Source organism: Haliotis rufescens, unplaced genomic scaffold (genome assembly GCF_023055435.1).
Source record: "Haliotis rufescens isolate VD_foot unplaced genomic scaffold, xgHalRufe1.0.p SCAF_3, whole genome shotgun sequence".
NCBI lineage: Eukaryota > Metazoa > Mollusca > Gastropoda > Lepetellida > Haliotidae > Haliotis > Haliotis rufescens.
In genome coordinates, this window is record NW_025964001.1 from 24,591,231 (window position 1) to 24,609,011 (window position 17,781).

Below are 17,781 nucleotides of genomic sequence, written 5' to 3' on the forward strand. Positions count from 1 at the left end.
ATACACTACCTTTAATAAACGAAAGCACACACTTTAATACATTTAATGTCATATTAATTTGTAGATTATATTTGTTTGGGCTGTTAATTACAATATTGTTGTTGTTCTTGTTGACGGCTAAGTGTTCTCAGCCTTAAGAGCGACTCACGTCGATCGCACGGTTCAAAAGTTAGAAGCATTAAGATCAGCTGATTAGGAAAATCGTTAAAATAGTACTGAACTTTCACTAACTAATGTATAAACATGGAACAAGCATTAGCTGAAGAGTACCACGGCCAAGAGATAAGCGCCACGGAAATAAGACATGGAAGAAATTCAGCCGACCATTTACTTCAAGTGGTAGTCGTATATCTATTTTTCTCGCTATCATACTTCATTTTTTTAAAAGTTATTTCATGTAAAGCTCCTAATGCGATTTAGTTTAGATAATTAAATTACAAATAGTTAATGATACAAATAAAAGGAAAGTGATCTAATATTAATCATAAATATTTTAGAATGGACATATTAATATGAGGTCAAAATGGAAAATGTATTTCTAATATATGCATGGGACATTGTTTAACAATGAATATATTATTAAACACTATAACTGCTAGGTTTCAATGATTTGAAGGGTGGATTTTGATAAAGACACTTGGGTCGAAATATTCAACGAAGACGTGAACTTCTTACCTGATTTCTCGGAGGGAAAATATATTCCGTGTGGCGTGTAGTTTATCACACGACATCTGTTTGTCGGGGCCAACGTACACCTGAGTGAGTCCCAAGTGACAATTTAGATGACAAGTCACATATATAACGCCAACACCTTCTCTCAGATTAATTCCGATTCACGCACGCCGAAGCAATGCTATGACATCGCAATGACATTCGCATAACTCAGGAATCCCTCACCGCACCTATCTCTACACCTGTTAACCTTCGACTAAAAGTCCTGAAAAGTCTGCCCGATGTGCTACATGAAATACACGTCACTAAGCCAGCCTTGCAGACAGTATAAATCAATCATGCTCGTCAGATGTCATCTGTCAGAGCGAATTGCGCGCCGTTGCGTTATCGTCTGCTTACGGGAGCAGACGAGATAGGTACCAACGTAGTCCGTTCGGTTATCTCAACCGGTTTAGGGTTATCAATTATTAAAACGCTCCGCCCTTACCTTTTATCTTGAGACTTTGTGTGATTCTGGTGATAACTTTGAAAACAGTACTCTGGAAACCCAAATAATCCTGGAGAGACGTAGAGGCTCGGCTTTGCAGGAAAACAGACTGCTCGGTTACTTTAACCGTGACGGAGGTTGATCTAATCGAAGACACATTCTTATCGTGGGTGGATTAAGTCAAGACAATTGAGGTTACGTAAGCAATGATTGACCAGTCGTCTACCTTTTGTTCAATAATTTATGACTGCTTCTCGTTTGATAAGGTAATTGAGTGTGTATAGACATTAGATAAAACTGACACGCAATTGCTGTAATCGTAGTGAAGTATCAAATGTGGCGGCAGATTCAGAGACGAATGCGTTATTCTCATAATCGCCTTCAGTGCAAGAACAAAAAGCAGCCGACATTTCCAGTAAAACATCAGACCAGCGTGAAACAAAAAAGTAGAGAATATTAAACTATCTGATAACAAGAAAATGCCAAACAAAATATTAGCTTGGTTGAACTTATTACTATCTGTTATCAGCTCAAAATATATACAACCAAGTATACATTGAAATATTAATACCAAAATGTATGAAAAAGCAGATAACATTCTTATAAAGAAACACTTTTAAAAATACAACTAATTCCATGGTGTTTTGAACATGATAAGAGAATTGTTTCGTGACAAGTGAAGTATGGACTGATAAGCTTTTAAGCCATGATAAAGATCAAGAAGCTGTAGAGGAAATTAGTTTGGCAGTCGAAGCATGAACACATACGGCTGAAAAGCCGTTTGTCTACAGCTCACTATATTACATTTTCCCACCAAGTTTATTGTCACAATTCCAAAGAATAAAAGGTCGGATACCACGCCAAAGAAAGTACTATGGCTCATGTTCAATTTCAATATACGCCGGATTCAATATCCCTTTGGCTGAAACATACACCATCAATTTTGACATCGGCTGAAAAGCACGTCGCTCTTCGGCGACAACCCGTGATTTCCGTCTCCTTTTTGAATGATGTAATTTACCGTAGTCTATTTCGTGCCGCTAGCGACTATTGTCTGACGCACAAAGATGGGTGTATTTTGATAAATATTAATGCGGAAGTATTACATTCTCTCCTAACACATCAAGGCTAATTGCTTTCTGAGTATTTTACGAAGCAGGTGTTCAGGAAAACACTAAACGAGCGGTGTTTAATTAAGCGCGGAAAATATGCTGGTTAAACGACTGAATATATCTTTCTCAGTAGAATGTTCTAACGAAAATTGCTGAATAATATACGTTAAGAATCAAGCGCATATTTTTCATAAACCCTTAAGTACGTGTAATCAACTGAAAATTCATCCTTTGGGTATGATTCAAACGCTGTCCATATTGGACATATTCCAAAAGAGATCTTTCAAACGGAAAATGAATTTCCACAGAGATTACTTAGAAGAGAATTTGAGAAAATATTTACATTTGGCACTCTATTCCTATGGTGAGAAATAGGGTGGTGTTACCATTTACATGAGAATACAGCATAGTGTGAAAATGACCCGACGTGCCATACTAGTGTATAAGCTAATGTGTTTCACGCTAGCGGGGGTAATTTGACTAATTTATGGTATAAGTGTCTTATGAGCGTCTATTATCCCATTAGTGGGGTTCTCAGACATTGTCATTAGAAAATTACAGCAATTTCAACGTCTCGCATGGATACGACTGAATACGGCGGTCGCCATCAGCAGGCCAACTGCTGACACATCGATTCAACATGTCATCGTCATTGTTACAACTGTGTGAATGGCTGTCACTCAGTGCGAGACCTTGTCAATTTCCAAATACAGGATAATATTCCAACGAAACATGACAGTCGGTTCGTGTAAATCGCCCTGTCTGCGTATTTGGTCGCGTCTGTCACGAACAAATATCGACTTTCACGAATCTCGGGATTTCTGTCACACTGTATCAACGGCGACAAGAAATTCTCTATCGGAAAGATGGTGTTCATTGATATACATTCCCGTTGTTGTGGGGTAACGTGATTGAAAACGTTGTTTGAGAAGAATGACTAAAGCGGAGGCTTAATTACTTCAAAGGACATCACGTCCGTTTAATTCAGTATCCGATGCATCACCGCGACTTCTACCGGGCCCATCACGTCACAAGAACTGGTTTGGTAAACCGGTTTCAGATTCACAAACTCAGCCACTTGTATTTATACACGTGATAAACATGTTTCTTCAGGAACAACAACAACCGGCCTCCACGTTTTCTCATCAAGGTTGTTTGTGTATCATCCAACCTTGAAAAGAAATATGTTTATGTTTACCTTTTAAATCTCATCATGATATCAAATACGATCAACACATATCGATTAAACTATAAGCGTCACTTTTTCAAAGCGATTGAATCATTGATCTATTAAGAGGTGAGGTGAGGTGAAATTGGGTTTAACGTCGCGTCCAAGAGTATTGCACTTATATAGCGACGTGCATGCACGTGTATGTGTGTGTGTGGCTGCTTGTACTAGTCCGGACTGATGCCGATTTATAGTGCTAGCTCACTGAGATACCATGCCGCAGTTTAACATGAATACCCCACTCAGACACAGTATACTGACTCCGAGCCGACCAGTCCTTGTTTTAGCCCCTTAATGCCGAGCGCCAGACAGGGTAACAACAAGTACAATCTTTTAACGTCTTTTTGTATGACGCGGCCCGGGATCGAGCCCTGGACCTTCCGCTCTCCGGGCGGACGCTCTACCACAAGACCACGGAGGCGGTCTGATCTATTAAGAAATGCCGTCTGACTGTCTGTATGAGCAGCGTCGTGGCTGGCGTGAACACTTGGTATCATCACTGATTGGCGTGAACACCTGGTATCATCACTGATTGGCGTGAACACTTGGTATCATCACTGATTGGCGTGAACACTTGGTATCATCACTGATTGGCGTGAACACTTGGTGTCATCACCGATTGGCGTGAACACTTGGTATCATCACCGATTGGCGTGGACCCCTGGTATCATCACTGATTGGCGTGAACACCTGGTTTCATCACTGATTGGCGTGAACACCTGGTATCATCACCGATTGGCGTGAACACCTTGTATCATCACCGATTGGCGTGGACACCTGGTATCATCACTGATTGGCGTGAACACCTGGTATCATCACTGATTGGCGTGAACACCTGGTATCATCACTGATTGGCTTGAACACCCGGTGTCATCACTGATTGGCGTGATCCATTTAATTTCCACCACTATCTTGCTTTTCTGACTAATAGTTTCGGCAGATAGTTTCTCTGGCCTTGACGATTAATATTTATATGAAGAGATGCTTAACGCTGCTCTGCCACTCTATATAAGAAACATTTTGAACAGAAAATTTATCAAATTCTGAAGAAACCCCAAAGTTCAGTATTCCGACAGTTAGTTTGAATGTCCGTGTGTCAAAGGTTAATATATCACTGATATCAGATTTAAAGAAAATAATATCACAGACCTTTATTAATCGAGTGATCGACGACCAGGGCCTCAACATCACTTTGTGAACCAGGGAAGCAACATCTTTATATTTTTAGCCGTTTTGATATCAAAATTGCACCACATCAACAACTTTGGTCCCGAAGTGTTATGTTCAAGAATAATTAAAAAAGGCGTCGTCTTTAACTATTGAGCTAGCATGTAATTAATTGGCATTACAACATTAAAGTGTGTGAGGATTGCTATCACGTGTCATAACATAAAGGGTGAGTGAGTGAGTTGGGCGATAACGCAGCTTTAAACAGTGTTTCTGTTTTATCAGGGCGTCTCAGATAGAGTGAAGTATGCTGGTCGTTCACGTTAACGTTGCCGACAAGACGAAGGATCACAATCCCGGAGCCATGACAAGAATACACATGCGTTGGAGCAAATTTACTGGAATAAATACGTACGATTTTTCTATTCCGATAAAATATATTGACAGTCTGTCCCACAAATAGATCAGAATAAAAAGTAACGTCTTTATTATCCTGTTTAAAGTCAAGATAAAGTTTAATTAGTTCTGGCTTTCCTTACATAGATCAATTCAGTTTGGATATGATAATGTCAAGCTGGACGATAGAAAAGGTAGATAGTATTGAGTATGGTTTTAGGACGCTCGAGCCAACCAAGGCGTATACACCAGAAATAGCCTAAAATAGGTTTCACACATGTTACCCTTGTTGGGAATCGAACCCGGGCCCGTTGGCGTGGCTTGCGAACGCCTTAACCACTGGGCTACCCCACCGCCTGGGCAGTTAGGGACGTGACTGTTACAGCTTAATGTCCCGTCTAGTTGCCGTGGCAACAACACTACAATGTGTAATGACACTTAAACATGATTTCAGTCGCATTTGGGTTGATCTAGTCGTGTTATTTGTACTACCAAGCAAGAACTCCCGCGCCAACCACATCGATGTCAGCCCGCCCCACCGCCAACTACCATCAGGATGTTTGTCAAGATATGGGATTTACTGAAAAGGCACGCGTGTAACAAATCTTCGATAAGGCGCGAATCTGTACAGAGCCTAGAGAGCCTTCAGAATTGACATGAACTGGTGTCCGTGTTGGCATGGCTTTTTCGCCGACGGTATCTGTAGACAGGCGTCCAGTCTAAAAGCTACACTTTAACTGATAGCTTCTTGGATGCGTGTGTCGGAGACGGTTAAAAACAACACTATATTATCTTTAAGGGTGTAAAAAAACAGCCTATCTTAATCGTCTAAGACATAACGTTGATTTATATAGTGTTCTAGACAGAAACAGCGAGGGTATGTATTTTTATGTCTTCAACAATAATAATGTGGTATAAATGGCGTGCTAAACTGACAATATCGTCAAATCCTGAACTAAAACGATACCTGTTTTCTAAAAGCGAGTGTTTTCAAATAGGTTTTGAATAACTTTACACTCATTAAGATATAAAACACATCAACCAATAGGGTATGAGAGTATTCGAAACACTCCTTATGGCGCCTTAAAAAAGTCCAATAAATGGATGTGACGAAATTCAACATAACGCACCTTTCGTTGTATCCGTTGTTCGCTATATCCATAAACACTTCTGTCCCCTCTTGGTGGATAAGGACTGCTCGTGACAACCGTTATTCGTTATATACACTAATCAAAACAGGTTAAGGACCCTCGATTCTTTCCTTTTACTATAGTTAATCTGCCATGGCAGGGATGACAAATTAGCTATAGTGACATGAAACAACCGGGTAGTCTTTAACCTTTTTTTAGTAGTATACATCAACAAGAACACACATATCCGACCATTCTCTATATCCGGCTTCAGCACATCAAGAGGTGAATTTAATTGATGAATTTAGCTCGCGTGGGGATATTACTTTACCACACGTACAAAAGCATCCCTTCAGAACTTATCGGACAAAGGTACCTTACAGCCAAGATACACAGGGCACAGCCATATTTTTTTCCAGCTAATGAGGCAATCATGTTTGTTTATTAGTTCTCGTCTCCCAGGCGCGATGGACCAATTTACTGATATATATATTTTAGTATTTCCCGCACACAAACTCCCTGTCAGTTTCTTGACTTACAACAGTCGCATGATACATTGCTTGTTCATGTCCGGCGAGGGGAGGACGTGTGAAGGCCCCCACTTGTGATGAAAGTAGACCGAAGAATTTTACACCACGGCTTCATCAAACGAACAGCGGTCAAAGAAAGCGTCCAAGATAAGTCTAACAAGGGCCTTGTGTTTGTCTACAAGATGAATAGCAAAGTGACCACGTTACTACAAGGCAAACATACAGTAATCCAGCCCTCGACTTAGCCGTAGAGTGGTGTTAGAGATTAAAGGAAGGATGTTAGAGCTGAAGCGTTGTGTCAGTGATGGAGGCTTGAGGAAGCTGTTGTTGATGGAACAGATGTACGGAAATGCCTACTCAGAGAATGTCCTCTTTTGTGGATACGTCGAGAGTGATGGACTAAAGGTCACCACGTAGCCACTGCAGCTTTATAATGACTATGTGGATGATTATTATAACCATATTCATCATCGCAAATATAGTAGTGAAAGAAATAATGACATTGCTGTACTACTTCTACTACTACTAATAATAATCATCATCATCAATCATCATCATCAATCATCATCATCATCATCATCATCATCACATTAATGATAATAATAATAAACGATGATGATAACGATGCTGCTGATAATAAAAATAATTAACAAAATCACAAAGTAGTGGTGGTTATCTGTGTGAAAGAAATAATGACATTACTGTTCTACTACTACTACTACTACTAATCATCATCATCATCATCATATTAATGATAATAATAAACGATGATGATAACGATGCTCTGATAATAAAACTAATTAACGAAATCACTAAGTATGACCGTCATATAGCTGGAACATTGCTGAGTGCGGCGTTAAACAACAACCAAACAATAAATATGATCTAGAACGTTTATATCAAGCAGTCTGTTTCTCAATAGCCTAAATTTCATAGTAATATGTTGTTAAAGAGCACGAAAAGGAAACCCAGATATATACATATTTCACGTTTGTCAGGTGAAGCAAGCGCCATGCCTAAAGTGTCCAATGTTAGACTAGGTTAACCTTTAACCAATACCAGTGAGACAAAGCTTCTACAATTGCAGTCTACCAACAATCCATTGTTGAAAACCACCAAGTAGCTGTAGTCGTAAATGTGTGTCAGTTTGTGATTTAAGCAGCCCATTAGGAAACTCAAGCAAAAAGAAAGCAATAAAACGTATAAGAAAATCCCGAGTAGGAATCGAAGCCAACTCACCACGTTCTTGCGAGCAATAAAGTCCTATTATGAAAGTTTACACCGTCACGCCATAGACAGGGACAATGGCAACAGCAGTCGTTTCCACTCCGAATGTCGCGTAGGGTAGGTCATTATGGCTATCGGAACAGCAATTGTCCGAATTTGTCATATTTACCTTGGCAATTACCAGGATAACTTCATCTAGAGCTCCGAGTTTGTTCGTCGTTAGCACATTTTGGGAGGACTTTATTACGTCGACAGCATAACGCTGCTGCTGTCTATTGATTCGAACACAAGCTCTGTCGGGGTTCTGGTGTCAGCAGATTGAGTGCTCGCATCAACCAGACCAAGGGACCCAAACCGTCAATGACAGAAAAATGACAATATTACACACCTGTCGGGGAAATTTGAAGATAGAACTGTGCACAACCTGTATAGGAATGTTTACAATTTCAATCTAGCACAGGAAACGCGCGGAACACATCTAAGCCAATGGAGGCCCCCTTATTGTTCTGTTTGCTCAGAATTGAGTGTGTTTGCGCTCAAACATCAATAAATTCCATAATGACTGGATAATATTTCTAAAAATGTTTGTTCTGTCCTCTAAGATGTATGCCTTTCCCACACGCTCGAAAACGAGGAATCTTGGCGAACTGGATGCCGATTGCAAATAGTAAAAAAATAAGGGGGAAGGTTTGCCCGCAGCATTTTATCTTACATGCTTCTAACATTAGGCAGGGAGTCGATTATCAAATCGATCGCGGGCTTGATAAGGTATTTCACTACACATCGCGTGCGCTTAATCAATAATTACTGGGCCATCTGTTATTAAATCAAATTCAACCCGAGGCGGATTTCACGTGGAGCCCTACAGTCAGTGTTCATTTCAAGAGTCCATATTCTATTATTTGCCACTTATTTCACATGTCGATTTCACTAAAGTGTATGTACATAGACGGAAGGTCACAAGAGTCGTTCCCGTGTTATGACCAAACCGATTTTTAGCTGAACCTAAATTGACCTAATTAACTCAATAACAGAGTTTGGTATTAGCCATAACAGTGTCATTACTGTTTTCGAATTCAACTCTGGCATTTAGACACAAATGTCAAAACAATGTCGATTGCAGGTAGATTGGCAACAGTATGATGGCCGCAGTGGGATTTCCGACTCGGTGTTGAGTTATCTGACTTTATTTTAAGACAGATAACACTGTCAGATGCTCAGGTTTGGCCGGAGTCTATGTTTTATGGATTTATGTAAATACAATGTGCATACAAAAGTTTCCGTATGAGCTGTGCATACAAAAGTCCCCATCTGCGTCGGGTTTAGTCAGAACAGTAACGATTTACGGTAGAGCTACTCCCATTACAATGCTACAAACCGATGCTCCATTTCGTAAGCACAGACCTGAGTTCGATGAAAGTCGCCCACATAAGGACCCCTCTGAGACAAACGCCAGCCCAGCCGTGCAAGCCATGACAATGGTACATGATAGAAGAAAGAGAGAAGAAGATTGTTTTATTTAAGTGTCACCCGGCGTTGTATACAATAATATTTCAATTTGGTAAAATACAGGCAGAAATATATATAAAGAATAACGCCAGCCGGCCTATAAAGGCCTATGAGACACATGTTACACAGTAAAAAGCATGTGATATAAAATAGAAGTTTGTAAAACCACTTATGTGCATTTGAAATACTAAAATAATTAGAGTTACGAACCATGGGGTTTTTATAAATTATGTAATGAGGGACTTACGACGGTTAGACAATTTTGTGAAATTGTGTTTAACGTCGCGTCCAAGAGTATTGCACTTATATAGCGACGTGTGTGTGTGTGTGTGTGTGTGTGTGCTTGTACTAGTCTGGACTGATGCCGATTAATAGTGCTAGCTCACCGAGATACCATGCCCCAGTTTAACACGAATACCCCACTCAGACACAGTATACTGACTCCGAGCCGACCAGTCCTTGTTTACGCCCCTTGAGGCCGAGCCCCAGATAGGGTAATAACAAAGTACCATCTTTTGACGTCTATTGGTATGTTTCGGCCGGGGATCGGTCTCCGGGCGGACTATCTACCAGTAGACCACGGAGGCGGTCCAAGAACATAGAATTCAAGCAGAACGTATCACAATTGGAAAAAAATAACGCATAGCTGTAGGAACAGGGCTAACGAAAACAAATACACCACTATGAGGAAAAACTCAAGAATAAATTTAAAGCTTCACAAATGGGTGAACAAACCAAACAAAATATCGCCGGTCGTGTAGAAGCGGCTTTATACAAGAATAACGCTTTACAATGGGACCCAGAGCAAAGGAATAGCACACCGCAATGGAAGAAGACGTACAGAGTTGCGCATCGCAATGGGAAATGAGACACAGCGAAACGCATTGCAGTAGCAGAATGTGCTGAAGAATAATGCATCTTCAAGAAATATGGATAAAAAACATTGCATTGCAGTTGACAAACCTCAAGAATAATGCATCGCAGTTGACACAATGGTCAAACCGCGGAAGACGGACGAGGCAGTTCAGGCTTTGATCACAGACGGAATTGATTTGTCTAGCAGTGGAGCTGGTCAGCGGTCACCCTAATACAGCGATTAATGGACCTACGACTCGACCAGTCAAATCAAACGAAATCGATCACAGCAAAAGACTCGGGCGTTGAGTTACTTAGCGGGGAAAACACTCAGTCCGTTCGGAAGGGAAGAGTTGTTATAAGAAATAGACATCCACATGTTTCACGAGAAGTGTATGAGAGGGACGTGCTACTCTGTGGCAGGTCAGGTTAGCGGCAAGAAGAATCTTTGAGACAATGAGTGAGTGAGTGAGTTTGGTTTAACGCCTCTTTTAACAGTATTCCAGTTATATACCTGTGCTCGTGGGTTTCACCGAAGTGCTACACGTCTGAGACCTGCACCACTTCGGGATTTCCTCCCACATTAAGCTGACACGCCGCGACATAACTGTAATACTGTTAAAAGCGGCGTTAAACCCAACTCTCTCACTCCTATTCTTTAGCGATTATATCACGAGGTCATATATGGGTGAGTGAGTATGTTAGCTTTGACGTTTTACCACTTTGGTGCTAACAAAACCAAAATCATAACCAGGAAGAATGTATGTACAAACGATCCGTGACACTCACTACATAAACTTCGTATTACTTACTCCCCTGTCTCCAACACTCTGTTATTTATAATTTTTCATTTGGAACCTATAACGCCGAGATTGATGGCGGAGTTCGTTGCACGGCTGAGCTGACGGGTCAAAGGTCAAGTTGGGTTTGCGCCAGGCTATGAAATATTGGTATTTCACAGATTAAGATTTTACAAATCAAAGCCTACCAGAAATATGCATACTTAAGTTTGGCGAGTCCCTTTGTTTCCGTGCTGATTTATGTAAAAGACAGTTCGACATTTCTGTTTGAAGGTCACGGACTGAGATTCAGATATGGGTCAATTGAGTAAAATTAATTCTACGGACAGTTTTATTAGCATTGAGTCACACTTCTACCCATTCACGGATCCGATGGAAAAACAATTCACTTGTTTCCTCGTATTTCATCACAATGACCGACCTCTTTGTGAAAAAAAATGAAGAAAAAAACACTTTCAAATTTCACGAAGAACGAGAATTTGGCAGTTGAGATCAACACTGTTGCGATCATAACGTTCACGGTAGAGATTAATCAGATTGGGCCTTCATTACTCCCGGTTAAAACAGTTAAAGAGACAAAGCGTTATACATCCGGGGAACTTGCCACGTGCAGTGGTTGACTCATCGTTGCTGCTCCGTAATGTCATTTGTGAATTTAAAAAAAAATATATTTAAAATTCTAGAAATCATATGTCGAAAAAAACAGGCACAGATCTGTAGATTTTAATTATTCATTTGTGTATCCCGAGCCGATTGTAGAACAACACTCGTTATTAAATTCGCTTAACTTTTACTTCGTCTGTTTAGCATAAGACGAGTCGTTAATTATCTAAAGATAAGAAATGCATCGTGCATTTAAAAACGATGCCTTACGTGAAATATGAAGTGTTATGGGATATGATTGAGCATTAACATGAAAATCATTATTCATACGACCACAAGACAGCCATAAAAGACAACGGTAATACACGGATAATGGTGAAATTACCAGTCGCTTCATGAATGGGAAAGATTGAGAAGTAGTAATTCTTTATAATGGAATGAGTCACGCTGAAACGGAGCACAGGCAAATGGTGATAAACAAGGACTCAAACTAACCAACGCGTCTGTATACAACCTCATAGATGTGTTTAATGATGAAGACTTTCTCACATTTGTGCAAAACACATTTATTGATTAATCTCAATTGTAAAGAAGAGTCGCCTTTATTAAGATCCAAGGTTTGCCAGAACCATCCCCGTGCTCATGAGTTTTACAAAAAGCGGTAAACGTCTACGATAGAGACCTTCATCACGTTTACCGCACTGACGTAACGAATCCACTAGCATGGGCACAGTGCGAACATCCCTAGAAAGGTAATGACAAATTTAGTACGGATCTTGGATTCGAACTGGCGATTATAAATTAAATAGAATGAGAAAAGTACAGTACTGTTCGAAATATTAATACTTTCGGATCCATGCTATCGAATTGCGATGTAATGAGTCCTTGATTCTAGATTTCAGGGTGATTAAAATATTATAACTGTCAGTCGTTATTAATATATAGCATCCTAGGTACACTGAAGAACACCTAACGTCATTCAATAACTTGCAGATATAACTGGCCTATTCCGTCTGCCCAGACTGAGTCATAAATCATCGAACTATTTCTCAATTGGTGCCTCAACATTTTGAAGCATTTAGTGGCTTAATAACATGAAACGCACGGACGATGGCCTAATATGGGCCTACGTTATTAATTTGATACAAATGCATGTCAATTTCACGGCACGTTGTAATCTGTACTAAATAACATGATTAATAACGGGTATCCTGTATCGAAAACCTTTGATATTGACATCCACTGCCATTTGTTTGTCCAACACCAATCAATCAGAGACAGGGCTTACACTACAGGATCACGTATCCAGTGTTAAGCCGTTCATGTTCAAGAAATGGAGACATTGAAACAAGCACCGTTTTGTACATGTGAAACAAGCTAGGGTTACGTTGTCATACCGTATCGATCATTTCATGTAACGTCAAGTTTCAATTCCGACCTAGTGTCTAAGGGATGATATTTAACCCTGCTCTTTGTATTTCTGTTCCAGATAGAACACGACACTAATGAACACCGGTTTTAAGAAACAAAATGAAATTAAAGAGTTTGGTATTTATAGCCGTATATATAAGGTCTTCCGCTGGTTAATCATCAGTGTCTTTGGCCCAAACCGTAATGAAATATAAACGTATCGCCATCGTGCTGAACACATATAAAACGAAGACGATAGATTTCTCGTAAAATGTCATAAACAGAGTTGTTCCGATTCGCACCCCTTCCCCCGTCATCCCCCGTTTGAATGCAAACCTCCCCCATTTCCCCTGACTTGCACAAGTCCCTAAAGCAAATATTATTAGTTTAAATCATAATTTCTAGATTTTGTAAATAATAATAAGTTCTCCCTATAAGAGACTGGACCCGTGAAGATCCGGGGTAGAATAGGTCTTCTGCAACCCATGCTTGCCATAAAAGGGGACTATGGTTGTTGTAAGAGGCGACTAACGGAATCGGGTGGTCAGGCTCGCTGACATGGTTGATGCATGCCATCGGTAACCAATTGGGTGAATCGATGCTCATGATGTCAGTCACTGGATTGTCTGGTCCAGACTCGATTATTTACAGACCGCCGTCATAAACAACAAACTAACAATTTAAGAGACTGGTGTCCTTACTACTGTCAACATATCTAGACTTGCTATCGGGAGGATAGAATTACTACATATCCATGGACCTTTCCCTCAGTACAGCCTTGGAGCTAGGCTACTATTTCCCTTTCGTCTTCACTTCTTCTCAAAGCCCTTTCCCAAACAGCAATCATCTAAAATCAGTTCACGTTCCTCAGGTGGCTTAACGAGGCCAGCCATAGACGGCCATAGTGGCCGAAGTGCTGTGCTAATTCTAATACACTGGTATCCTATTACACATTGTCCGTCTAGGATGTGTAAATTGCATGGCGAGGGTCTTGTCTATATCAGTTCATTAGTACAGCTTGTAATCTATTGCTGTCAATCACCCGTCTTCGGCCAGACACTAACTGATAGTGATAAGTCCCTGGTAATTAGTCCAACTTGTCCGTCTGTTTCTGACACACAAACAATATACATCTCTAGCCAGTCGTCGATAGCTGTCAGTGAGTCAGGTGTCGGTAGCTCCAGTGGAGGCTTCTAGTCAGGAAATGTAGCCAATTTCAAACCAACAACGACATGACACGTCACGGTAATTCGTATATGACAAATCTAGAGACACACTGGCTTCTATGGAGAGTCGGGATATTAGAAAATACCAGGTACAAAAAACAAAACAAAAATATAACTAAAAGTATACACATTTCTTACCAGAATTCAAATAACAAAAAAATGTCTCAGTATAGTATAACCATACCACCAAAACATGACGGATAGGGAAATACGTAGGCACAGGCATGTTCATGTCCTTATTGTCCCATAGTGGACATGAAACAAGACCCGTAAAGATCCGGGGTAGAATAGGTCTTCAGCAACCCGTTCTTGCCGCAAAAGGCGACTATGTTTGTCGTAAGAGGCGACTTACGGGATCGGGGGGTCAGGCTTGCTGACTTGGTTGATGCATGTCATCATATCCCAATTGCGTGGATCGATGCTCATGATGTCAATCACTTGGTTGTCTTGTCCAGACTCGACTATTTACAGACCGCCGTCCTATAGCTGGAATATTGCTGAGTGCGGCGTTAAACAACAAACAAACAAACAAACAAACAAACATGAAACAAGTGTTCCAGTGTGACACAACAGACCAAACCCAGCGTAATCACATAGTAAAAATTAGGACAAAATATCAATCCACGACAACAATTAATTTTAACCTTAAACTATCAGCTGATACCACTTCGGCAGATATCTCACCAAAACCGACGAAACCAAGGGGTGAGACTCATATGGAACAAATAAATCCCCAAACACAAAACAACGGAACTACTTCACGTGTGAACATCCACGTGGTGCTGTCATACCTGAAGATACCTCACTCGTGTACCTTCTAATACCCTGTCGATGTTACCGTACACCTGAGGTTAGGATCTGTCACTATTTGCCATCATAGTCTAGACTAGTTATTAGTGTCCTGTGCGAAATTCAGACACTGTTCATGGACTTAGGCTAACGTATTATTTGTTAGATTGAATTTAGATTATAAAACTTTCGAAGCAGGTTGGTGTAAGTGTTACTGTCGTCGAACTTGTAGTCCGATAGTGCGAATATGATTTCCAACTTCGTGTATTCATTATCAGTGAAAGTCTCAGGCGTTTTCACATACTGGTATTTATGACATTGACCATCTTGATTCTATGACACTTACATGTTAATATATATTATGGCATTGTGCGATATATATATGTTCATTTCGAGGTGTTTGACACTACATTGCGATGTGTATGACATTGTACATTTCGATGTGTATGACATTGTACATTTCGATGTGTATGACATTGTTCATTTCGATGTGTATGACATTGTACATTTCGATGTGTATGACATTGTACATTTCGATGTGTATGACATTGTACATTTCGATGTGTATGCCATCATATGTATCTCTCTGTATGTCGTTGTACATTTCGGTTGTTAGTCCTGCACCATGACCGTGGAATATATTTAAATTTATGAAAATAAATAATCTAGAAATGCATACAAAAGCAAGTCTAGCCAGCTCAAGCTAGCTCTATTCCACAAATACATAAAAACATAGGGAATTTTATTTTATTTTTAGAGTCAAGAAGGATATTGTGTAATATAAGATTTCAGAGACTAAATGTTAGTCTATTCGGTTGTATGAGATTGTAAATGTTCAGAATCCGCCCCACATAGCAATCTTCATCAATTCTTGTATTATCCATGTCCACCAAATGTCCATCACTTAATGAACACAGATTGGTTTGTGTGGCATACCAGATAACGGTATCTCAGATGAACTAACAGTACATTTAACAGATACCTTTCCGTATGTTGTCTCAGTGTTATCGTGCATATATCGGGAACAGGAACGTTTTACTGCTAAATACTAAAGCTAAGAGAAGCCGAAGGTTTTCATAATTGATACTAAAAGTGATTTAAGATCATAAATGCGTCTTTACCCGCGCATTTGACAGCATGCCATGTACATTTTATATGCTGCCAATGTACTAGACGCGGGTCGATTTCTACATGTGTACACTTAAGCAAAAATGGGGGAAATGTAGCGATTATCATCAGCCCTTCTGTAAATATTTACAAACTCGACACTTTGTCAGTTTTAAAACAGTACCTGTCAATGTCCACCATGACAGCATGTCAACGTGATGTATAACAGGACCTCTTCTGCATTTATGTTGTAAACACACCTGTCAATTTCAAGAGAAATTCTATCAATTACACCTTCGCAAAGTTTGATGACAATCTCTGAATCAATATTCACAGGGTCATCGTGTGTTACCGTAATCATATTATTGAATTGTTAATGTGCCTTGAGAGTCCTCAATGACGCACTTTCACTCAGAAGGCTAATAATTGACTCTCTTATCATGCTTCAGTCGATTATCGAGAAACGATACTGTCATTTCGACAGACCTTAAATAGCAAACTCTTCTTCAAGATGAGCAATTTCTGGATATATTTCGATCCATTGTCTTATATTTTAAAGGGATACGACATTTAGAATTGCAGCAAAGTAGGCTCGCATTAGTCTCCAAGGAATCTCTAATTTAATAAAAAATAAGAAGTATATTTTTGAACAATACTCTGAAAATTCTTAACAGGTCATCAAATTATTTTGTTCGCTTGAAATATTGATGTACCTTTTCGACGTGCTAATTATTTAGGTACAATAACATGAATAAAATTAGGTATATTTTCACCAGATACGCCACAACTCTATCTCGAACACTGACCTTCAGAGTATCAGAAACATTTAATGATTATTATTCAAAACACACGTTTGTGTATAAAGGTGAAACACAATGTCATGCTAAAAATAGTTTTATCTTTAACTTTTGTTTGATAGGAGAATTCAAATTTTAAAATATGACATTTATTACCGTGCGCAGTGCGAGGATGTCGGACTTTGAACAATAGGGAAAACTCAAAGCGATACGGCTAAAAATAGAATAATGGAATAAGGTCGCGTAAGGAGTTCACTATAGCACATCATTAAGGTGTATTTTGAATACTGGTGGATATGTTCAGGGTTGATTTAAACATAGTATTTGGTCTTAAAACAATTTGAAAATATTGAGTACGAAAATGAACATGCAAAATGGCATTATCAATAACACGCGACAGTGTCATTTAAACAACAGTTCAGATACAAATCTCTTGGGGAGAAATATTCCTGATGAAACATTGTGTCTTTTATATATACACAGTGAGTGAATGAGTGAGTGAATATGGTGTTACGCCGCTTTTAGAAATTATCACGCCATGTACCCACTGACACTAGGCTACACCACCGCCATTAAGAGATCGATTCATTGATTCATGATTGGTAACGGCAAACACATACGCTTAGGAACATTTACATAAGATATCTCAATACATAAATAACATAACCATTGAACCCCGTTTACTATCAGTATTCAAACTGCCGAGTTCATTTTCTAACTGCCGGTCCAACTCATC

General features: G+C 39.7%; 1 protein-coding gene across 4 annotated transcripts in view; it reads right to left on the bottom strand.

The window, feature by feature from the left end:
- The window catches only part of LOC124144482, a 77,160-nt gene that overhangs the window by 25,254 nt on the left and 34,125 nt on the right, over positions 1 to 17,781 (bottom strand). Inside the window, exon 2 of one of the 4 annotated variants that reach the window (XM_046513917.2) lies at positions 16,433 to 16,508. The exons of 1 other annotated variant lie outside the window; for it this stretch is intronic. The gene's annotated coding sequence lies outside the window, so the exon portion shown is untranslated. Of the gene's footprint in view, positions 1 to 675; positions 1,018 to 7,961; positions 8,227 to 16,432; positions 16,509 to 17,781 lie in introns of those variants that run through there. 2 more of the 4 variants (XM_046513926.2, XM_046513908.2) reach the window with 2 other exon arrangements.